Source organism: Sarcophilus harrisii, chromosome 6, assembly GCF_902635505.1.
Source record: "Sarcophilus harrisii chromosome 6, mSarHar1.11, whole genome shotgun sequence".
Lineage (NCBI taxonomy): Eukaryota > Metazoa > Chordata > Mammalia > Dasyuromorphia > Dasyuridae > Sarcophilus > Sarcophilus harrisii.
The window spans coordinates 182,626,274-182,652,658 of NC_045431.1; the positions used below are offsets into that span (position 1 = coordinate 182,626,274).

The window sequence follows — 26,385 nt, forward strand, 5'->3', positions numbered from 1 at the left end:
TTTAAAGGCAAAGGATTGAAATGGAAGTTGAAGGTTGGGAAGTGGAAACAATGAATGTAAATGGCTTTTTCTTTCTTTCTTTATCATTATGAAAGAGAGGTGAGATAAAAAGCCAAGCTATTACTGGGGAAAGTATTTAAAATATCCAGGATCATATTTATTCATCCACTGACCATAGAATGCCACAGAAGAAACATTCTTACAAGTTTATCTAGTCCAATTTGCTTTAACAGATTAGGGAACTGAAACCTAGAGTGCTGTCAGATGGTTTGTTTAAGATCATACAATAATTAATGGCAAAGTCAGAATAATAATTCAGCCTCCTGATACAAAATTCACTGTTCCATCAACTATACCAGGCTTATAAACAACAAAGCAAGAATTAACTACAACACTGTAGGTCTTATAAAATTAGTTACAATCACATGTAAACCACTTTGGTTCAAACACCAAACTTAGATTAAGCAGACTCAGGGAAATGTGTTTAATTTTCTTTCACCACAAGTATAACAGCACCCTGGGAAATGGTCCTTATCAAACCATATTAATGTAATTCTATTCGGTCCATTTGTTCAACTGAAGTGTCATGAAAAGTTTAATGTGAAATCAAGTCAAAACTTTAATAATTAAGCTTTCATAAAGAGAGGGAAGACTTGATTACATTTAACTTGATATTCATTTTTTATTATAGCTTTTTATTTACAATATATATACATAGGTAATTTTTCAGCACTGACAGTTGCAAAACCTTTTGTTCCAATTTTTCCCCTCCTTCCCCCAACCTCCTCCCTCAGATGGCAGGCTGACCAATACATGTTAAATATGTTAATGTATATTAACTTGATACTCCAAACACATTTGTAAGCAGTCTTGAGCACAGAAGACATGGTTCATTGTTGTTGTTTAGGAGACATGATTTGCCTCAGTTTCCTTATATGTAAAATGGGAATAATGACAGCACCTACTACTCATGGATATTGGGAGGATTGATAAGATAATGATAATAAAAGCTCTTAGCACATATCTGGCACATAGTGTTATATAATTGTAAACTATGATGATAGTAATTCTTTATTTAGTAATAATAATTATTATTATTATCCCAGCTAAACATATTTATTTGAAGGCATGCTCGCTCTGCTTATATTTCCCAGAACCTCTTGCTTGAACTTTTTCTTTGTGCTTATATTCTAATTTTGTATTAGTTATTTGTGTTCATGCCTTTTCTTTTCTTCTATGTCTTCCTTCAGTCTCTTTATTCCCTGCACAGAGTAAAGGGTTTTCCACATAATAAACAATTAATATTTGTTGAATTGAATTCTCTTCACATCAAGTGATTTGTGCTTCCAAAGGTCACTCAACATTTGTTCATCTTGTAGAGGGAGAGCTAATGACAATGAGTAGCTTGGGAGAGGTACACATCTAGATGTCATAGAACAATGGGCCACACAGATACACTTCAATGCAAGTGTTGGGTTTCCTATTCAGAAGAGAACTTGCTGATTCTAGAAAATGATCCTTTGCTCCTTTGAATGTGGATAATGAAGGGATATAGATGACTAGACCAAAATGTCAAAGCTCCCTGCTGATGGAAGAGGCCATTTAACCAGAACCATCCATGAAACACTCTGGACAAAGTGCTGGCTAAGGAGACTGGATCCCTGACTTCTGCCTGTGGCTCACTCATTCAACTAATATTTAAGTACCTGCTATGTGTAAGGTATTGGGTAAAGGTTTTGGTTTTTTGTTTGTTTGTTTGTTTATTTGTTTTAAAATACAACCCATGGGCAGCGAGGATTTAACCCCAATTGCCTCAGAAAATAATAATAATAAAAAATACATTTTATTTTATTACATTATTACATATTATTACATTTTTACACTATTTAGATTTTATATTACATTACATATTTACATTATTTACATTACATAACATTACATAAATACATATATTACATTAAATAATAATCCAACCCCTGTCTTTGAGGATCTTAGAGTCTGTGTATGTGTGGTTGTATATGTACAAATAAGTTTATTATGTAATAGGAGCAAAGGAGAAAGTCAATCAAGTTTTTCTAGGGACATTTTGAAGAAGGTAGCATTTACTACTAACCTATCTATGAAACCTTAAGCAAGTTTGTGATGAAAATTATTAGAACTGAGTAAAAGGTACTCTGTCTGAGCCTGTTTCTATCTCTGTCCCTCTCTGTATCTCTATCTCTGTCTGTCTATGTGTATCTATCACTATGTCTGTCTCTGTCTCTCTGTCTCTCTCTCTGTCTGTCTATCTATCTATCTATCTCTTTTTTTCCCCTTTCCTCTCTCCCTTCCTCAAGGTTTTGAATTTGATTCCTTGCTTCCATAAAAACTTATGATGCCTATGCAGTAACTCTATTCCAGACCCTACGAGTAAGTTACCTAGACTTTACATATATGATGACTATCATATTACTTGCTTTCTTGATGGGTGGTGGAAGAATTAGAGAGAGGGAGAGAATTTGGAACTCAAAATTTAAAATTGAATTTAAACAATTTTTGAAATTATAAAACACTGAGGCTTCAAAAAAGGAACTATATTTTCTGATGCCCTATGAGTAGTAATTCATAAATATTTATGTTGTAAAAAAAATCAGGGGTGGCTAGGCAGCATAGTAAATAGAGCAGCAACCCTGGAATTAGGAGGATCTGAGTTCAAATCTGAGACTCAGATACTAAAAACTTAACTAAGCTATGTGACTCTGGGCAACCCACTTAATTCCAACTGCCTCACAAAACAAAATAAAACAATACAAAACAAACAACAACAACAAAAAAATCCCCACAACAACACATTAATGAAATTTACAAACAAACACCCTCCTCCCAAAAAAGGAGTAAGTCATCTATACCTTTTTATCAAAAATCACTTTGGCTCTTAGACTAGTGCAAAATTTCTACGTCTAGACACAGTGTAGAAATTTAATTTGTTTGACTATGGATAATACATTGATTTTTTTGGATTATTTTTATTTACCATGGAATGGAGTAGAAAAATGGAAAAATACTTGTTAATTGAAAAAATTAATCTTATCCTCTTTATTTTATTTTAAAGTCAAATTACTTTGCCTCAGTGGACACTAATTTTGACTTTCTATTCTTCATCCTTCCTGGGACCTTTATTTAGAAAGATTTTCTCTTTTCCTTCATATTTCAATGATGCAGAGGCTATGGAAGCAGTTTGAAAGTTACATAGGATTATACAGAAGATAATTTTATAATATTCACCTCATTTCCTGCATCCTTCTTCCTTTCTTCTATTTCATGATCAAAGTCTGTCCTTCCCCCTCATTTGAGGAAACCTCTCTTAATTAAAGACAGCAACATCCCACTTTCTACATGCCAATAATCTGGCAACTTCAACTAATCAGAATGCAGCTAAAAAGGAATCAATCAGAAAATAAAAAGAAGTCTTAGAGCTACAAAAATAACTGGAATGAAGTCCATCCTCTGGTGCTTTATTCAGAGAATCTCCCTATCTCATACCTCACACAAGTTCTATTTATTTTTATTTGAGGAATAGTTTTACCAAATTTAGGCAAAATGATGAGGTGGAAAGAGCACTGAGTTTGGGTAAGGGTCATGTTTACTATGTAATCTTGGGCAAGTCTTTGAATTTTTTCATCTGCAAAATGGGCACAATGATACAGCATCTATGAGGCTAATGGGAAAGTATTTTGGAAAGCATATCCAAATGACTATTATTTGATGTGGTGATCCACACCTCCACCCCACCCCCCAATCCCTCCAGAAGATTATAAGGAATAGGAGGGATTGCAGAGACACATACACACTGACATCAATAAAAAAAAAGTTAGAACTGAATGGGTGGGAGAGGGAGAAAAGGAGAGAAAGACAGAAGGGAAAGAGAGAGGGACAAAGAGATAGAAACAGAGAGACAGAGAATCAAAGACAGAGAAGAGAGAAAGACAGAGACAGAGGACAAAAACTATCCAAAATAGATCCAAGAACTCAGAAGGTAAAATAATTGACTTCAAGGGCAAACATTTCTACCTACTTCAATTCACCCCACTAGTAGAGAACCTTTGAACACAGAATCTTAGAGCTGATATCTTATAGGGCATCTAGTCCAACCCTTCTCATTTTACAAATGAATAAATTGAGGTCCAAAGAGTCAAAGTGATTTGTCCAAGTCATAAAAATGGAGTTTATAATGGACTGGATTGTAAAAAAAAAAACAAACAAATTTATAGAATGGAAAGGACCTATAGGTTCTTGTCCAACCATCTTATTTTTCAGAAAAAAAGTAGAAGTACAAAAAAATTACTTTCTCAAGTAATGTTTTCTAATATTTATATAGTGATCACTATTTGTCAGATACTATGCTATTTTACAATTATTATTATTATTATCTCATTTAATCCTCATAATCACCCTGAGAGGTAGGTACTATCATTATCCCCATTTTATAAGTGAGCCAGAAGTTAAGTGACTTGCCCAGAGTCACACAACTGATAGGTGTCTAAGGTCAGATTTGAATTCTGGTCCTCCTGTCTTCAGGTCCAATCCTTTAACCACTGTACTATCCAGAAGACCATAGAGATTATAAAGAACTCAAAATCAGGTTATCTAACTCCAAACCCAACACTTTCCACCGTGTCTCTTGACTATTTACCCCCCCCCCCATACACACGCACAATCCTACAATCCTGACTGGCATCATTTTTTTTTTTTTTTGGTCTAAAGGAAGTCAAAAAAGACAGATAATGAGATGAAGAGATAAAAGCTGCCCTCCCTAACTCTTATTTATTCTTTTATGAACCAAACCGTGGCCCCCTTATCAAAATGTATATAAATAGTGCTTTGCATGTAGTATTTAATAAAATCAATACATTCATTCAAATATACAGAGTCATAATCAACAAAATAACACTAGAAGGAATTCATATTTTCCTGTAATATTAGATGGATACTCTTTTGTCTCTTTTAGGGCAGAGTTTCTGATTCTCTGCATTTACCTCTGCCCCAGAAACACAGCTTTCAGGCATTCACATGTGGCTTGGGCTCTCACCTAGAGACCCAGAATGGAAGCTATTAATTCTTGCACCAGATTCTTTCAGAACATGCTGCTCTAATACTTCACTTATTAACCCATGGAAACTCAGCTTCATGCTTGGACATAGGCACCCCCTTTCCACTTCCCAGCTGCATAACTTCAAGCAACTTGTTCCCCTCTCTGGGGACTCAGTGTCCTATTTGGTCAAATACAGAGACTGGATGTCTAAAATTCTTTCTCACTCTAGATGCAACAATGGTCCACTATGTCAGGTTACAACACAGATTATGAGATATGCAAAGGTCACTGATGTTCTCTGGTTCCCCATGGATTGTGATCCATCCTTTCAGAACCAGTTCATTTGCCACCTATTGCAAGAAGTATTTCTTAGATCTCTCCCCTTCCACCTCCATTAGAAACCCACTTTCAATAAGTCATTTAAGCTTGTCTAGGCTGGTTATCACATGACAATCATACAAACCTATTACTGGTCTGTTCTCTGAGCTTTTGTAGCCTGGGTGGACCTGCCAGATCTTAGTTTGCTGGCACAGCTTCCATTAGACAGAAAAGAAATGCCTGAGTGAAGAGCTGTATGCACATACAGCCCATTTTGCATTATATATACTTAGTTACTTAACCTATTTCCCTTTTTTGAATTGTAAGTTGCATGAAGGTAAGGGACTATGTCTTAGTCAATTTTGTGTTTGACCTCAGCAGCTTGTACAATGTACTGCAGTCATAACAGCAGTGTATATTGTATTACAACTTGAAAACTTTCAGTGGAAAGAGCCCTGCTGGAACCAAAGAACTTATCTCTGGAGCTTTCTACCTAAATGGTCTTGGGCAAGTCACTTCAAAATTCAAGGTTTAGGCTAGATGACTCTGAGATATTTCATGAAGTCCTCCATAAGCATCCCTTCCTCTGTACTCCACTGACTCTTAGGCTTGTTACTACTGAATTACCACAACTATCATCTCAAAAAAGAAAAAGAAAAGAAAACCCTGAATGATTTATTTCCTTGCTGTACATTTCATTCTTCTGTCCCAAATTAAATTACATCCAAAGGCAAAAACACAGCTGTGACTAGACTGTGTGGGATTGCTCGCTCGTCATTGGCAGAAGGATAGCTTGTGGGCGTCTGCATCTCTTTGCCATGAAGCTTCCAGACACAGGGCTTTACCACTGGTTAGTAACAGAGATAATGCTTGGAAACCAGTCTTCTTAGCTCCTTTGTTCGTCATCATTACTCATTCATTCATTCATTCAAATCTATTTCCTGAGTATCTTGTTCCATATTGACCCGGATACCCATAAGAGATCTTAAAAGCAAATAACTCATGGTCCCTTGTCTTCAAATTTACAATTCAATTAAGGGGAATAAGTTTAAGGTCAGTCATGACAGTTGTTTCCAACCCTTTGTGACTTTGTGTAGCATCCTGATTCCAAACCTAGAGCTCTATGTACAGCATCACTTACCTGCCCTGAGGGAGATGACTTGGACACATAACCAAAGAAGAACATATGCTTAGCTCACATAGTGACTACTATGTAAAGTTGTTGATGGCTGATTTTTTTTTCTTGAATCTCATATGGCACTTTTCTTGCAACTCTTTGATGTATTAATAATATTATATGTTTTTATTCTCTGTATATGTGTCAATTATCCATTTAATCATGAATTGCATTAGAGCAGAAACTATATCTTAACTTAATTTTGCCCTTTCCATAGTATGATGTCAGCACAGAGTAATTATGTAATGAGTATTTGTTGTGAACAGAGTAATTAACAACTCACCAACTCAATGCCATGATAACAATGTAGTATTTAGAGGCATCACTTCCACTTCAGCCTACTAGGTCCTAGATGGAAATACTTCCTTTTGCTTTCCTAATTATTAACGAGGTGCTAAGGGAAGAAGATACACAAAAGTTTTCTGAGAATTCCAGGGTAGCTGACATGTCCAGAGGAACAGCATTCTCATGAGTAAGATATTGCTTTGCTCTTTGTGTTAGTGTCCCCATAGCCCAGTATATAGTATGATTGATGTTTGGACCACTACTCTGACTTTATTCTCTTATTAAGTCAATGGATTGTTGTTATTTGTCCTTCAATATTAAAGAACACTAGTGACATCACCTCTTGAGCCAAGGTAGGCAAGGAATAGCACGGATATAGAAAAAAATTAAATATAAACAAAAATAAATATTAATAATAGTAAAATAAGTATTAAGATAATGAAAATAATATTTACATATTCCTAAATGAGTACTGTCTACTTCTACTTCCTTGCAGAGAATTTTGAAATAGACAATGTGGTACAGTGGGAAAGTGTGTGGTTTTTGGAGCCAGAACACCTGTTGAAACTGAGCTCTGCTCCTTACCATCTATGTGACATCGGGAGAGTCATTCAACCTTGCTTCCTCGTTATGTAAAATGAGAGAGATAGGAGTGGACTAGATGTCTGAGGTCCCTTCCATCTATGAGAGGGGTAGGAATGGATTAGATGTCTGAGATCCCTTCTATCTATGAGAGGAGTAGGAATGGACTAGATATCTGAGGTCCTTCCATCTAACTCTATCATCCAGTGATCTCATAATTTTTGAGATATCTCCAGTAATTTAGCAAACATATATCCTTCCCACCTCACTTCCAGATTATGGAAAAGTAGTCTTTGTCCTACAAAGAAGGAAGAGGGGTAAGGAGCAAACACTGGCTGACCAGAATGTAGATTTGGGGTCTGGAAGCTTTAGTGAAATTATTTCTATTGCTTATAAGACTCTGGGGAAATTTCAAACTTCTTGAGCCTCAGTTCCTGCATCTTCAATATGGAAGTGGTAATAGTTGTACCAAATCTTGTGCATAATGTGCTATAACATTTATATCTACTAATTTGGCTCTCCATTGGACCTTTGGGTAACACATAGCCCCTGTTCTCTGTGAATCCTTTTCTTCCCTTCTTGAGACATATAAGAATTTCTCCTCAGGCATGATGTAGCTTCTTTGCTCAGCTTCTTAAGGTACTGTGAATCTGCATCCAGTCTGTATTTGGCTCTAGATGCATATAGCTCTTCCAGGAATGATGCTACAATGTTCATATAAGAGTAGAAATCTTTTGGGCTTCTGTAGATGAGACTTCTTTGGGTCAAGAGAAGTTTGGGAGAGAAGAAGTCCAAGACAAACCTTCTCCCATCTCCTCCAAAGCAGTTACCCAGGGAATGGTATAGAATTCTCTCTACAATCACTCCTCTTGAAATATCTTTATCATGATTTTGCACTGGTCTGAAATTTTATATAAGACAAATGGGACATGGCCAACTTTCCTGGGCCAAATTGAACACTCTTCCTGTGCAACCTCTAGTTCATCCAAAGGCTCAATGATATAGGTCTTTTTACAATCAACTGAAATGCCTTTGATTGCTTGCTTTCTTTAGGTAGAGTGAAATTTGGCTTATTCAGTCAACTCCACCCTTGCGTATGCATATTTCAATGGACTTGTCTTCCAATTCCTAAGAGTATGTTCTCCCAAGGTATAGATTGCAATTCTGTCATACTTTCTAAGCAGCAAAATGCTGGCCCACATCCTTCCATTAATCCTCCAAGGAGGATCCATCTAAGTTGCTGGGAGTATTCTGAACATCAGTAGAGCACTTTGGACTAATTGTATCATGTTAGTTAAAAATTCACTGGATTTTCAGGAGGAAGATCTGGGTCCTAATTCTGAGCCTGTTTGGATAGCTGTAGGTAAATCATGTAACTCACTTGGATCTCAGGTTCCTCAATTGTAAAACTGGGGGAGATTGGTCTAGATCTTTAAGGTTCCTTCCAGCTAAGAAATCTATGCTCTAAGATCTCTTATACCTCCAACCTTATATGTAACCAACCCACATTCTTCCGATTACATAGGTCCTTGATAACTGCACAAATACATCTCTACATTTAATATATATAATATATATGTAATAAAATAATACATATATAATAAATATTTATACTTATACATATATTCATGTATTATTATATAATAAACATATATTATATATTTAATATACACACATATGTATATATCTATATATCCATGTATATATGTATGATTGTATGTACAATAAATACATAGTGCATATTTTATTTCTAAGGGCATGGTTGAACCCATAATTTCCATTGTTGTAAACATGCTGTCCCTTCATGCAAACTGGCCCTCATTGGTACTTCGAGTTCTGAGATGTTATGCGACATGTTCCATTATACAGTTAATGTGACAAAGGTAAGATTTGAACCAAATTTTTCCTGATTCCAAGGACAGCCCTCTCTCCAAGCTACCTCTAGTTCCTAGCTTCCTTTCCATTCTTATTTCACATTATCTGAAACCCTAGTGTTATCTCATATTCCTCCTGTCACATTTCAGAGCAGTTGCCACATATATGTCTCCCTGCTCATATCCAACCATTCTCTCCACCCCCAAATCTCCTACCTTTTGGAGGCTCTCACTATATCTCACCAGCCTCCAGCCTCCTAACTGCTGCCATTTCTGTCCAACTAACACCCAGCTGTCAAAGGAATTTTCCTTAAGCATAAATCTCATCATGTCACTCTCCTACTCAAATTCCAAAGGCTTCATACTGATTCAAATCCAATGGAAAGTCCTCTGGGCTTGTATGTAGATTTTAAAATCCTACACAATCTTGCCTCAGCCTATCTTCTCCGTTTTAATGGGCATTATTTTCCCTCCCACATGCTGTATATTTTCCCTTGATTCACAGATAAGGAAATCTGGACTCAGAAAGACTAAGAAATTTGTCCAAAGTCATGCTGCTAATTGACCAAAGCAAGTCTTGAAGTCATTCCTTCTGATTTTGAATCGTAACTCCTTCTTTACCCTTCACAAGAGAAGAAAAATAGCCATGCTTACAGATTCAAATGAGGTTTAAAGTAACAAATTTTAATCTAAAAGGGGTAATTAGGTCTATTATGCTCATCCAACCACAGAATCAAATAATCTTAGAGGCAGGAAGGTCCTCAGTGAATATCTAGAACAATGGTTCACTGGATATTGATTTTATATACAACAGTCCTGACAAGCAATCATCTGATTTCTGCTTGAATATGTCTAGTAACAGGAAGCTCATTACTTCCAAAATTCAGCCATTCTATATTTTACATTGTCTCACTTATGAAAAAGTTTCTCCTTCTCTAGACTCCAAAACTATTCCTTCCTCCAACTGCTGGAACTACTTCTTATTTTGTCTTTTTTTACATATATCCTTTACCTATTCCCCAGAAATGGTTGTAAAGATCAACACAATTGGGGATATCTGGAATTCTATAAAAACATGAAACGTTTTCAATAGGAGGCCTTTAAAGAGAGAGATACTATAATGCTTTCAACCTTCAGAATACAGAAAGTCTCAGTCAGGTACCATTAGGCACATGAAATCTCCCTTTAAAACTTACTTGTTAGCGGATGTGTCAGCAAAGGAAGAGCAGAACAAGAGATAGAGCAGTATCAGGAAGCAAGATAAGAAGGATACAATATAGACAATTGGGTTCATTGGTAATTATGTCTCATATCTGAAATCCTTAAACCTAGGCATTTTCTTTTTAAATACAATAAGTTTTTTCTTTATCTAGAACAGAGGGAAATCATAAGAACAAACAAATAAACAAACAAAATATACCAATAATAGCACTCTAATACATATATATGCTATTATGTATTATAGTTTTATATCTATCTATAAAATATGCATATCTATATAAATACACACATACACATATATATCATCCTTTATCTCATCTGATCGTTATCAACTGGGAGACAGATAAGGAAGTTCTTTTTCTGCCCATTTTAAAGATAAGGAATCAAAGAAATGAAATTACTTATTTGACTTCCCACAGCTTGTAGTGGCAGAGTCAAGCCTTCTGACTTCCAGTTCAATGTAATTTCCACTATGGCCTATATTTCTCAATATGACTCATAGTGGCCCAATCTCATTTTCATCATTTATATCTCCACCAAACCTTTGTATTACTTTGCTTACAATGAAAAAGTGGTCAGGGTTTTACACCTTAAAATTCTAGAATTTCACCTTTGGTCAGGGCCCTATAGGTTATATAGGTCAGCTCCTACCCACATAATAGTAATAATATGTCCTAATATTTTTACTGGGTTACAAAATGGTTATTTTAGACACCTCTGTAACAGTGCACAGAACATTAATTATAAAAGAATAGTAGTAGGATAGTGACTTCTCCCTAGATCAGTTCTATCTGAAGCCCATGGAAAGGGTAACAAATAACAACATTAGTTCATTATTTACATAGCACTTCAAAATGTATAAGGCACTCTTCTCCTAACAACTTTCTACAACTTCCCAGACAAACGACCCATCCCCCTTTGCTTCAATACCTTTAGTGGTAGCTCACTTTTTCCTGACGTAGTTCACTAACTCTAATTAATTGCTTAAAAATATAAGGAAGTACATTCAGAATGTGTCTCCCTAGAATTTCCAACTATGAATCCTAACTGTTATTTGGCCTTCACCCTAGCTCTTGCCCAAATTGGAGGAACTGCTAAAGGATGATTAATGAGATAGCTTACATTTTTATAGCACTTCTCAAGGTTTGCTCAGTGCTCTCCACATAACAAACTTGGGAAGCAGGTAGTCTAATTTTCTAATGTCACTGTTCTATCGTACAAGTGAAAACAGTGAAGTTTATTGAGGTTAAATTCTTTGTCTATGATTACATAGCTAGAAAAATCAGAAATGGCATTTTTTTTACTTCAAGCACAGCACTCTATCAACACTGTCCCTCAAAAAGAAAAAAAAAAGGAAAGGGAAAGATGAAAAAACAATAAACTTGAAGTTAGAAGACCAAGATTATAGACCTTTTACCAACTAGGAGGTACCGTGGATAAAGTGCTGGCTTCAGACATTTCCTAGCTGTGTCATACTGGAAAGATTATTTAACCCTATTTGCCTCAGTTTCCTCACCTGTAAAATAAACTGAAGAAGGAAATCATAACCTAATTCTAGTATCGCGGGCAAGAAAATCCCAAATGGGGTCACAAATAGTCAGACATGGCTGATAAACACCAATACTAAGTACTTGTGTAGCCTTTAGTCTTCCCTTCTCAGACTTCAGTTTCTTCTTTTATAAAATGATCAGTTGGACCAGGTTTTCTAGTCCCAGCTAGCACTGACATTCCAAGTCTCACTGTCTCTTCCAGCTCTGATATTCTATATTCTATATGCTATGTGATTTGAAAATGGCCTGAATGATCTATCCCAAGAATAGCTCACAGACATACTACAGGAGCATGTCAGAAGTTCCCTCCCACTTAACTCCCCGTTATCCTTAAATACTTTAATTAATACAACAGCTTCTGTCTCAGAGACCCAAATACCCATCAGGGTCAAACTGGGAAACATTCATATAAGCTATAGAAAAACAAGCTGTAATAAGATGTGATCCCTGCCAGAGTGGCTGAGGGAGGAGAAAGCATTGATATTCCCAAAGTCATACAGCAAGGTGGAGGCACAGACAGGCACCAAATCAAAGAAACCCGACTCCCCATCTGCTACTTTAACAATGAGATCATGATGCTTGAAAAAGCATTCCCAATTGTTTCAGTGCATTTCTGAGATGCAGTTCCAGGATAAGACAGTGTATCTCTTTTCCCTCTCCAGCTGTTCATATTGTATACATCATCTAGATAGAAGAAAGGGGTTGGGGGGGAAGAATGCTCTGCAATAGCTAAGCTCTGTCTGTCTATAATGATGTATCCAAAAGATCTTAAACTTACAGATAGAAGACGATAGCTTCAAGTCTTAGCTTTGCTGGGCAATACCTGGATGACACTGGGCATATTTTTCTCTTCTCTAGGCATTTTTCTTCATAAGAAAGGGGATTGGAGCAAATGATTTTGTAATCTCCCTCTGGTCTTTAGTTTTTTATTGTTTACAAAGAACTTTTTTTTTACAATATCTCTGTAGCAGCATGAGATTTACTGTTGGGAAATGGGTGAGACTCTATTCCAAATGGAATTTTATGCTTCAAAGTCTAATGAGCCTGGAAAGAGTACTGAGTTTGTACTTATCCTATGTCACCAATCGCTATCATTGCAACTTCCCAGAGTAAAATACCCTCCCTGTTGCATCATTCCACAGTACCTTTCCTTTTCCCCTATTATAGAGTTCTTAACTTTTTTTTTTGCATTCAGCAGCCTTTTGGAGTTTAATATTATACTGTGATTTCTTGCTTACATTCATATTGGAAGGAAATGCTATTTTTTAAAGTTTTTTTTAAGTTTTTAAGGTTTGAGAAAATAAAGATGAAAGGACTTACAGTTGAATATCAGCTCAACTCCTCACCACCTGTGAGACACTGAGCAAGTAATTTTATTTTTCTACATCTCAGATTCATCACCATAAAAAGGAGTTAGAGTAGATAATTTTCAAGGACCTTTCCACTTTTAATCTATAATGCTATGATCCCAGTGTAAGCCAATTAGTCAACTAGCATTTATTAAATATGTACTATGTGCCAGGTACTAGACTAAGTGATATAGATACAAAAAAAGTTAAATTAACAGCCCCTTTTCTCAAGGGGCTCCCAGCCTAATGGAGGAAACAAGATGATTATTTATAACCATATTGCAAAAATGAAAAAGTCTTGATAGGTTAAGTGAGTTATTTGGGATCATTACCTGTCAGAGATGGGATTCAGGATTTGTTATTCCAAAGTTTGCTCCTTTCATGACAAAATCTTGCCTAGTAGAGTACCTTATTTCTAGTAATAATAGGAAATGTTTCAATGTTTCATTTAAATTGATATGAATACCCCTATGCATCCGTGCAGCTCCTCAACTTCTTTAAAACTGGTAGATTGTCTTCAACCAGACTCATTTCATTTAACTAGACTAGACTTCAAATAAATGAGAGACAAAAAAGATCGTAATCAGGTCCACACTTCCAGTGCTTGGGAGGAACTAACACCTCAGAGTCTGTTTTCCACTGTTACCTATGTGCATATATATGTCTCTATGCATATAATCTTATAATAGTTCATATTGAGATAAATAATAGCTTATCTTGCATGGCATTTTTATAGCTTGTGAATGCTTTCTCCACAGTGTTCTTGCAGATAAATAAGACATATTAGATTACCTGTAATCATCAGAGAGCTTTGGGTTTTGAAGGAGAAAAACCCAAGGAAAAGGAGCTATAATGGAAAGTGGTATGTGAGTGTTGAGGGAAAATGGTACAAATAAGATATTAGAGGAGTTCAGAGGAGAAAGAGAGATCACTTTCAGCTAAGTTGATCAAGAAGGCTTCATGGGAGAAGAATTAATAAATGAAAAAGCATTATTAAGTGCTTACTATGTGCCAGATACAAAGCAGATACAAGAACAAAAACAAAGCAATCTCTGACCTCCAAAATTTTAGATTCTACTAAGTTAGAAGTTCCTAGCCTGAAGTCATAGATAGATTTTTTAATTTGAGAAGAGAGAGCTCTGAACTAGGATGGGAAATTTTTCATTTTTATTTTTTAAACCTTTTCATTATGAATGCAAGCAAGAAATCATAGTAGTATTAAACTCCACTAGACTGTCAAATGCAAAAAAAAGTTAAGAACTCTATAATAGGAAAGAAGGAAATATATTATGGAGTGATGGAGTAGAGAAGGTATTCTAGTCTGAGAAATGGCAATGATAGTGATTGGAGACATAAAACTATTGATTGGTACTTTCCAGAAATGAAGGGGTTTTATTACTTTTATTATTTTATTACTTTTTCTAAAGCTGGAATTTTTTTATTTTACATTTCCTAAACCTTCCATGGGTCTGGGCCTATGCTAGATAAGATGACCTCTCATCAATATAAGAACCTGGAGCTTCAAGGTAGGAGTTGGAAGAGGAAGGAGGTACAAGTGGTGACATCAAGGAAATATGTGACCAGAAGGAGAGGTAGACTAGCAAAAGCAAAGGACAACATATGGAAAGCCTGGGTACTTTACTGGTACCAATATAACATCACAAGATCTAAAGGAAGATCCACAGCATATGTACCCCTTGAATAAGATTTATGAGAGAACACATTAGAGACATGAGAAACAAATAGTTGTGAACTATTCCAGTGGAGGCTTTTTGTCACATCAATGAAATTGATTGATATATTCTAAGCAGGGTCTCTAGCTTAGCTTTTACATTCTTATATCAAAGAAGAGAACCCATGTCTTTTATTTCTTTAGAATTAATGGTTGAATTAAATGGTGTTGTCCACTGTACTTATGTAAGTGCTGAGCACATAAAAGTTGATCAAGATATATTTGATAATTGTAAAACTTAGTTAATTAATGCTCCATATAGATCCTGTGACCATAAAGTTGATACATCTTCCAAGCATATCAAATTGACTCACCCTGCAATCTGAGACTAAATCTGAGACATTAAAGATCATTTAGTCAACTTTTCACTTTCAAAGAAGGAAACTGAAGCCCAAAAGAAGTTAGGTGGACACCCAAGATCATATAGAAATTCAGTAGCAGAATTAGGATTAAATCCCATATTTTCTGACTTCTAGAATGGTATTTGTTCAATTTAACTCAATTTAATTTTATAAACCTGTATCAATTAGCACTTACAATATATGGAACACTGTGCTAAATATAAGGAGAAATACAAAGTTTAGATAAGACATAGTTTCTATTTTGATTAATCTCAAGAGGCTATTAGGTTATAAGATATCCAAAAATTATAAACTATAATAGAAAACTAGGTATAAGGATCACTATGTGCATACATATATATTATTTAACTCAGTGCCTGCCATATTGTAGGTGCTTAATAGATAATTAGTTCCTTTTTTTCCCCTGTGCATGAATAAATAAGTGCGGAAAAATAATGTGTTTACTAAGCACTTATTATATACTAAACAAAATCATGCTACAGGCTAAATAAATTTCCTATCATGTGGCATATTCAACACAGAGGCTGAATGACCAACTGTCTGGGATGCTATACATGGAGTTTCTGCAATAGATAATTTCTTTCTTTTTCTTTTTTTCCTTTCTTTTTCCTTATTTATTTAATTTTTTCCCCAGTTACATTCAAAAACCATTTTTTTCCTACATTTGTTTTTAAATTTTTTGAGTTCTAGATTCTCTTCCTTATCCCTATTCACAATTAAGAAACTGCATGTAAAATTATGCATAACATTTAATAGATAATTTCTTAAGCTTCCTTCTGGCTCTCCAATTTTAGATAGAATACAGATATTTCCTCTCTCTCTTGTCTCCCACCTTCTCTGCTTCCTTTTGTGTGTTGTCTCCCCCCATTAAATTGCAAGCTCCTTGAGGTCAGGGATTGTCATTCTTTTTATTAATTGGATCTCCAGTGCCTAGCACTGTGCCTTAGACATAGCAGACATATAAATCATATTTGTAGGATTGGATTAGATTAGTCTTTGATTAAGAAACCCTAAGGATAATTCCTAACTCTGCATGGCTTCTGGAAAGTCATTTAAACATTTGGTGCATCAGTTTTCTCATTTATAAAGTGGGAATGGTAATATTTGGATTGCCTATCTCATAGGGTTAAGAAGAAAATATTTTTTAAGCTTAAAAATGATATAGGAATGTAAATTACTATTTCAAATTAGGGAGCTATTAAAGGTTTTTTCAACAGATGAGTGCCATGCTAAAAAGCACTGTTTCTTTCCATATAATCATTTTAATGTTTGTCATAAAGATATTAATCCCTTTCTAACAAAATGAAACTTTAAAAATCACTACTCCATAGGAATTACCTTTTGCAACATTTTATTTGGATATTGTGATATGCAATGTGGTAAAGTTTAAACACACACACACACACACACACACACACACACACACACACAAAAACACCCTACTGGAGATAGTTTCCCAACAGAAGGATCAATAGATGGAAATTGAAGAGGCAAACTTCATTGTAAAGCAAAACTTCCTGATAATTACAGGAATAGCTTATTTAAGAGTCTATACAATAAAGACTACAGGACTACTTATCCATTTATCAGCAGTGCAATAGAGAGAATTATGACTTAGACTAAATGAAGTATTCTCTAAGGATTCTTCCATATATGTGTTCAGGTACAGTGATGAGGCAGGGGAAAATATAACATGTCTATAAATAAGGAAGCCAAGATAATTAGAGGACAGAGAAAGAATTAATGAAGGCCATTCATGGAAGACAGTGGTTGAGCTGTACTTTGAAGAAAGATGGTAATCCTGAGAGCCAGAGTAAACAAAGGAATACATTCTAGATGTTTAGGACAACCTGTATAAATACACAAAAGCAGAGTTTGGAGTGGCCAGTCCATTGGGGCTAGAAAGTAAATGGTGCTAGATTGGGGAATTCCTTGGTGCCAGACTGAGAAATTTATATTTTATTCAAAAATGTTGTTGTTTGCTCTTCATTCTCAAAGAAATCCATGACATTGAGCAAGTGATGTCATAACATGCAAGTGAATTAGATTTAAAAGAGAACTGTACAAAATCACCTGCCTCACTTTCTCCTCCAGAACCAAAAGACAATTTTTGAACATATGAGTGACATGTTAAGAAGACAAATTATTTTTAAGGTATGCAGAAGATTGATTGGATTAGGAAGAGACCTGGAAGCAGAGACACCAATTCACAAGAAGTTATAAAGGACCAAATTAGGCTGGTTGCCAAGTTAGAGAAGAAAAGGGCTCGATGTTGTGAAGAGAGAATCTGACAACTGATTGGAAAAGGGGAAAGAGAAGGATCAAAAATAATTCTCCATACTTCATGGAATCCTGCTTCAGCAACTTGCTACCTGTCTGACTTGGATCATGTCTTTCTGGGCTTTAATTTTATCATCTATAAAATGAGTGTTTTGCATATTGAAATGAACTGTCAAAAGTTTTTGGTGAGATTTTTATTTATTTTTGTACCTCCCCTCAAAAAAAAGAAGAAAAAAATCTCCAAACCCCATGAAACTTGAACACTAGAACAATTGCAGAGGAATATGTTCCTTTCTTTAGTGAAGACTATTCTTTCCATCACTATTAAAAAAAAATGGATCTTCAGGAATTTTACACCAAAAAAAGATGTTCTATATAGAGAGAATTTTAGGAAGAAGACTTCTATTTGGAAGTCATTATATGGGTAAACCAATATATATTGTAATAATAGTTTAGTATTTATTGTAATAATAAAACAATAAATAAAATTAAAAGTACAAACGACACACAAAAATGAGTGTGTTAGCAATATACATATATATGTATGTGTATATAATGTTATATTATATTTTTATCCTGAATTTAACACAAAAAACACACGACATACAAAATGAAAAAAAAACATGATTATCTGTGAAAATATGAAATGTTAATAAATAGCTCTCTTTTAATATATATATACATACATATATATACTTCAACATCACTTTCTAAATAAATAAATAAAATGAGGGTGTTAGACTACATAACTTCTAAGGTTCCTTCTACCTTTCAACTTTTGATCCCTTGAACCTGGTTGACTCTAAGAATGTTGATGTATTTTGCAAAAATAAGGGATGTTTAGAGAAGTGAAAGGTTAGGACTGATGTTGAACAACTAAGCACCCAGGACTATAGCAGGGCCACTGAATGATCTAAAGCTTGGGTGATAAATTTCTATCTTTGTGAATATATAAGCTGTATTTTAACCTTCTCAAGACTTATTAACTTCATCTGTAAAAATGAGAATAATAATACTTGCTTTACCAATTTTACAGAATTGGTCTTTTTTTTTTTAGCTAGTCTGAAAACTTCCAAATGTTATAAGCATCCTGTATCCAAGTGATTTCCCTGATTCACAGAGTATCAAACAAGGTTTTTGGAAGCTTATTGTACATTTGTAATACTTTGGGCCCCAAGCAGTTTTCAGAAGCCACAGACAGAATATTAGTGAAACAAGTGCCTGTTCTCAAATACTTGAAGGAAGAATAATAGGGAATAGATAAAGAGCAGTGAATAGAGACTGAAATGAGCATTTCCTAATTCAATAAGATCAAAGATTTAGAGCTGGGAGAAAACTGAGTTGGCATTTAATTCAACCCTCTAATTTTATAGATGAGACTGAAACTCAGAGAACAAGGGACTTGCTTAAATCATACAGGCAATAAATAGCTCACTTGAGATTTGAATTTAGAACCTCTGACCCCAAATCTAGCAATCTTTCCATCTTGGACACATTGCTACTTAACAATTTCTCCATCTCTTGTTAGAATAAAGGACTTGGGGGGATAGACATCTTTAAAGGTACCAAAAGTACTAAAGGTACTTTTGAAAAGATCCTTTAGGAAATTAAGTTCAATACTCTTCCATTGCATATAGAGAAAGTTGAGACCATGGAAACTTAAAATAGAGAGACTGACACAAGTTTGAAGTGGAAGTTAATATTAATGTGTTTCCAATCCAAAAGGTTTCCACTAACACAAAATTATATTATGGAAGAGTAGTAATTGACAAATTGTCTTCTGTGGTCACAACTCCATTATTATCAAGGACTGAGTCTCTGATTGCATTGACATAAAGAGCTACTGAGTTCCCTTTACCAATGCAGAGTAACAATTATTCTCTAAAAAAAATCCTAAGAGATTTACCTGGGTCACATAGAAGTTAAATGATTTGCCCAGACTCATATAGCCAATAAAAATACAGGTTTTCCTGACTTTGGGGTTCCTTTTCTCTCCACTATACCATTAGACTCTCCATCATACTACCCTTCATATTGTTAATAACTACATAAATGTTCTCAATTACATGGTCCTTTCCTCAAAACATGTGAATATCCACAATATTAATCTTGTTTTATGGATAAGGAAACCAACATTTACAGAAGTAAAGAAATATGGCCATAAAACCAAAGAAGGACAATCTCAGAACTCTACCTAAGAATTTTTGACCCCAAATCTAGTGTTCCTCTTAGGACAGGCATTTTACTCCCACCTAAATCACATCCAAATGTTATCTCTATAGGTAACATAGTTTTATGTTTGATGTTGCTATCTTTACATGACCACGGAAAGACTGAAATTTTACCTTCACCTTAGACTTTGCTCTCTTTAGAGAAGATCTAGACTGCTGCATGCAAAAACCCCATGAAATCACTCTTAAATCCAAACTATGAGATTGGACTCTTTGAAAAGCACACACAAATTGCTTGCAAAAAGCAACACAATTGTTCCTTTTCTTTTACAGCTTTTCAAACTATAATAAAAGCTCACCAGACATGTGAGGCGTATTCCTTCTGCATAGCCACAGATGGAAGTTCCTGAATGGAGGTGAGAATGTAAACACCACTGTCACTGCAGACTGCTTTCCAAAAGCCCCTCCAGTTTCATAGCAAGATTTCTTTCAGCAAAACTGAAACTACTTTGGGCAAATGTTTAGCTAAAGATCTACATCGAGACAGTGATGAGATCTAACAACAGGCCAAAATGACATGTTTTCCTGAAATTGTTACTTAGCCCTAAATGTGCAGAGTATATTTAGAAACACTGAAAACTGGTTTTGAAGTTGACAGAAAAACTGTTATTGTCAGAGAAAATCTGGGTCACAGATAGACTTGTAAAGCTGTGAGGCACCTGAGAAATCTTATAGTCCAGGGGTTCTTATAAATTTGTTTTTAAAAATAGTTTGATTACTCTATTTCAATACAAGACATTTCCTTTGCAATCCTAGGCATTTGAGTTTATGAATTTAATAGAATTTTGAGAAGGGATTCAAAGGCTTTACTTAACTGCCAAAGAGATCCATGATAGATACAAAAAAAATTGGTTAAGAACTCCTGATGTAGCTCAGTTCTCTCACTGATAGATAAGTAATAAGGACAGAGAGGGGAAAAAATGGTCTGTCAAAGGTTACTCAGCTGATGAGTGGTCAAGTTGAGACTAAACCCAGGTGCCTGGATCCCTGGTCCATTGAGCCTTTTTCTACATTAGTTATCTATTTAACACAATGTCTGTGAACATCTACAACATTCCCTTATGAGTACATTCCCTGGAAGAAGCAACTGCAGAAAATCAGTGAATGAATATATGAATGAGTGGATAGAGCCCTCAATGAGCATCCCAATTGAGGGTGATCTTAGTATGTTCTCCTAGGCTTAGTCTAAATGAAAGCAGAATAGGTAGCTTTCCCACACTTTATGATTTCAGGGGCATTACGTATCCCTCCCATAGCTCTCCTCATAGAAGCCATCCCTGACTAGTCCAAAATTCCATAATCACCAGCTCTACTAACTCCTTCAAGCTGTTTCATATATTTATCCTTTATAATAATAATAGATATTTATATAACCCTTCAACATTTACAAAACTTTCTTTAGACATTCTCCTCTAATTAAACCCTCAGCCATGGGAGATAGAAAAGAAGCAAAGGGAATGGATTTGGTGATTTCATTGATATAGGAAACTGTGAGAAGAGCAAACTCCATCTCCATCAGAGCAGGTTGAAAACTTCATTGCAATTTATGGTCTTAAAGTTGCCTAGGGCAGTGAGAGATAAGTAACTTTCCTGGAATCACACAACAAATTTTGGGACCTTGAATCCAGATCTTCCCAGTTCTGAATTAAGCTCTCTTGCCAATATATCTTTGCTGCCTCTCAAGGTAGATCGTGAAAGCATGATTATATCCATTGAGGAGGAAAACAAGTCTCAGAAAGATAGAAGTAACTTCTTTAAAGTTTCTTAAATTGGTAGAATTGGAGTTGGAGCTAAAACCCAGTTCTTATTACTTCTGACACATTGTGTTCTTACATTATGCCATGCTGTCTCTTATTATTCATTATATAACTTATTCTTACTTACTTTGATTTTGCAATAATCTTTAATTTCACTCCCTCCCCAGGGCAGATTGCAACCCTTTGCATCTTAATGGATGGCTTATATGAATTGCTGTGGGTGAGAAGGTTAATCATCTAGACACAAACTTTCTTAGCACAAACCTCTCTGTATGTATATGTTGGTCATTATATGAGAGGTACAGCCCATTCTGGGTCAGATTTGAAACCTTTCAGGTTTGGTGGGACCCTCGATTGTTTGTGTTACACTGGCATAACTTTCAAAAACTCATTATCAATTCCATGTCATGATAATGTATTGATGAATCACTTCAGTAAACTTCTCATAATAGAATACTAAATTTGGAATCAGGAAACCTGGGTTCAAATTCTGTTTATTGGGTAAAAAAAAAAAAAAAGTAGGGTTAGGAAAAAAAATTAAGATCTTGTGAGTATAGAGAATTTGAACCCTGAACTATTTTTTTTACTTCAAATCCAGGGTTCTCTCCATTATAAGGCCAAGCCAAAAATTCATTCCACAAGAGTGAAGCTGAAAATGGCCAGAATTCAAACTGTTCTTGTTGTTCGTCCTTCATTTTCTTTCTTTTTTTTTTAAGCAGTAATTATTTATTGATCATTGTGCTAGGTTCTAAGGATACAAAGACAAAAATAAAATGGTACCTGCCCTCAAGGAGCTTTCATTTTATTGAGGAAAATATTATGTACATATATAGGTATTGTGTTTGGCAACTAGATAGTACTATGGACCTGTAATACTTCATTTTCAAAGAGGACCAGGGACATTAACATGCTCATGAATTAGATTTTAGTGATGCAGAGTTGCACAAAGTCTTCAGCCTCATTCTTTCTTCCAGAATCATGGAGGTCCAGTGGCAGAACAAAAGTCAAGAGATAGTGAATGCTTTGTCAAGCACTGAAGATCAAGCTCTAAGCACTCCCCAGGACCTACTTCAGTTGGATTCATGGCCATTGGAATAAATTGTTCTCAACTAACCATCCCACTGGAGGAAGTCTTCACATGGTAGACATCCCCCTTACTCACCAACAGGCTTGAGACATGTTGGTTACCCTCAACCTGGTTTAGCCTGTCTATCGAGATAGTTTGCAGGGTATAATCACTGTGTGTGCAACAACTTCATTAAGACACAAGTTGAGTGTTGAGTGAATCAGGTGGACACCAAAGGTGGATGGATAGCCCTGAAAAGGCTTGGTAAGCTCTCACTGAACATCCCATACACCCCAGAATTCAGACACACCAAATGCAAACATACTTAAGTAGCACCTTCTACATGATCAAATCCCTGCTGATTGGCTGGCCACTTCAGTGACAAAGCTCAGACTATGAAGCAACAGCTGGCACAGGTGGGGACTGCAGGAGTAAATACTCAAGCAAGTTGAAAGGGTCATATAGATACTCATATCTCTTTGTAGACCTACTTAGCAAGGAGTGAGAAATATCCCCCAAAACAGGAAGGCAAATGTCCCCTTGCTGGTTTTACTCTTAGCAATTGTGACCTTAGAGTTCACCAGGTTATGGCCAGTGAATGGTAAAAAGCCTTATCCTGACTCATGCAGAATGATACCTCAGAGGAGGGGCATGGACAGCCCCATCCTGCAATTATACTAGTATGTCAGCCCAGGGTGGGGATCAGGAATGCAAGTACAATAAAGCTTTGGGGAGAAAGATTACTATGTACTTTAAAAACCTGTGTGTCCAATGACAAGTTATGTAATACTTCTGGGCCTCTACTGCCTCCTTTGTATAAAGAAGTTGGACTAATTGAATCTAAAGTTCCTTCCAATTCTATGAGTTGGACACATGTTCAGTTACTCCAGGACATCCTGATCTTTGGACTGCCTTCCGTTTCTGAGTTTCTTTTCATTTCCTTTCAACAAATATTTATTAAGTACTTATTATGTGCCAGAGGTTGAGGATATGAAAAAAATGAAAGTGTCTGCCGTCTAGGACCTAACATTCTACAGGTAGGATTCAACATGTTCATGGACAATTTTTTTATAATAAATTTTATTGGTTACAATACCTAAATCCTCATCCTCTCTTATTCTTCCCATCCCAGAAAGCCATCTCATAACATTTTTTGTTTTGTTTTTTAAGATAAGAGAAGAGGAAAAACTTAGCAAAGCCAAGTAGTTCTTGAGAAAAATCTGATAATATATGCTGTGTTTTATACCTGTGGACTCCCTACTTCTGCAAAGGAGTGGAGGAGAAAGTAACTTCTCATATCTTTGGCAGAGTTAGGCAGGGGAGAAGCTGCTCTTCGTAATTTTGCAACATTCATTGTCAATTATTTTGTGGTGTTCTTTCTACTTACATTGGACTTACAGAGAATTTAATACAAAGAAGGAGAGAATCTTAATAACTTTAATGAATAAGGAAAGGTCTGCACATAGAGTAGCATTGTATATATATTTTAAAGAAAACTTAAAGTCCTAAGAGGCAGAGCTGAGGCGGCAAGGCATTCCCAATACTAAAGATTACCTGTGCAATGGCTTGACTACAGATGATTAAATATCATGTAGAGAGAACAGCTACCAGGTAAATTTGGGCTGAAAGTCAGTCAAGTAATAGGGAATAAGTGAAATAAAGGAAAGTAACATGAAATTGGGCAGTAAGATGGTGCTACAGTGAACAGTGCTGACTAAGCTTGCAGTCAGAAAAACTCAGCTTCATGAATTCAAATCTGGCCTTAGACATTTACTAGCTATGTAACCCTTGGCAAATCATTTAATCCTGTTTGCCTCAGCTTCTGTATCTGTAAAAATAAAGTGGAGAAGGAAATGGCGAACCACTCCAGTATTTTTGCCAAGAAAAATCCCAAATGGTGTTGCAAAGAGTCGGACGTGACTGAACAACAATATGAAATTAAAACTGGAAAGGTAAATGACTGGCAGGTTGAAGAGTATGTTGGGGCAACAATAAATGTCAGGCTGAGGATTTTGTCTTTTATTGTGAAAGCAATAGAGACTTATTGAATATTTTTATTAGGAGAGTTAAGGGATACCAGTAAGAGGCTATTGCTTGCATATACTATGCAAGAGATGAATAAGATCCAAATTAAGGTAGAGATTGTACTTCGTGAAGTGAGGTGAAAGATGAGAGAGATGTTGTGAACATAAAAACTACAAGATTTGATTAATGACCGTATAGTGGAGGATGACTAAGGCAAGACAGAGAGAAAAGTTAAGAATGAGATTAAGGTTCTGAGTGACTACAAGGGTGGCAGTTCCCTAAACAGAATTAAGGAAGTACATAGCAATAAATAGATTTCCTTTTTGATATGTTGAGTTGATGTGCCTGTCTATCTGGGTGGAAATGTACAGTAGGAAATAAATTTTTCTATTCATCTCAGTCATTTGGATTTAAGATTTCCAAAAAACCTTAATTCTAATTTAGTTTAGGCTTTAGTCTAGACTTGTATAAATCCCTTACTTTTGACCTTTCAAAAAGAGAGTGTTCTTTGCCCAACTGGTGTCTGAGAAAATCACTAGCTACTCAGCCCTCTCCCAGGCCACATACCAAATGATTGCAATATTTCAAACTCCAATTCCCTTTAAAGCATCAAATCTTTTATCTTCCATATCATTGTCATATGATTGTCTGGATCAAAGGCTTCAAAGATACTGACTCAAGACAAGACCTTGTTACTGGTCTGACTCCCTACTTCTCACAGCTATCTTCCTACATGTCTCATGGAGAGAAACAACTTGTATGTACTGATGGGTGGCCAATGTGAAGCACAGTCCCAAAGATCACATGTGGAGCTGAGTTAACTCAAGACACCTAGAGAGGAAGAGAAAAGATCTGGGGAGGTTAAACGCTAACTGATAACAGCCAGTTACATCCACAAAAGTCAGCAAAAGTAAAACAGTCCATGCCCTCTAGGAGTTTACAACACAATAACTTACACTTATTAAGTGTTTTACAATTTAAAGAACACTTTCCCTTGGAATCATCTGTGAAAGTGGTAGTACCAATATAATTTCCACTTTCTACAACTGCCTAACAGAGGATCCTTGACTTTTATTCTTTTTTTTAAAATAATAGCTTTTTTATTTTCAAAATACATGCAAAGATAGAGTTTTTAACATTAATTCTTGCAAAAATTTGTGTTCCAAATTTTTCCCTTCTTTCCCCTCCCTTTCCTCCCCTAGACAGCAAGCAACTCAATATATGTTAAACATGTGCAATTCTTCTCTATATATTTTCACATTTCTCATGCTGTGTAAGAAAAAAAAAAAGAAAAAAGAAAAAATGAAAAAAAGAAAAATCAGATCAAAAAGGAAAGAAATGAGGGGAAAAAAGCCAACAAACAACATCCAAAAAAGATGAAAATACTGTGTTATGATCCATATTCAGTCCCATAGCCCTCTCTCTGGATGCAGATGGCTCTTTCCATCACAAGACCATTGGAATTGTCCTGAATCACCTCATTGATGAAAAAAGCCAAGTCCATC

General features: G+C 35.6%; 1 long non-coding RNA gene across 1 annotated transcript; it reads left to right on the forward strand.

Moving 5' to 3' along the window:
• Positions 1 to 1,343: 1,343 nt before the first annotated feature.
• LOC116419957 lies at positions 1,344 to 23,642 on the forward strand. The gene is made up of 3 exons (XR_004230282.1): positions 1,344 to 1,720; positions 20,306 to 20,388; positions 22,764 to 23,642. It is a non-coding gene; the product is annotated as an uncharacterized LOC116419957 (long non-coding RNA).
• The last annotated feature ends 2,743 nt before the right edge of the window (positions 23,643 to 26,385 follow it).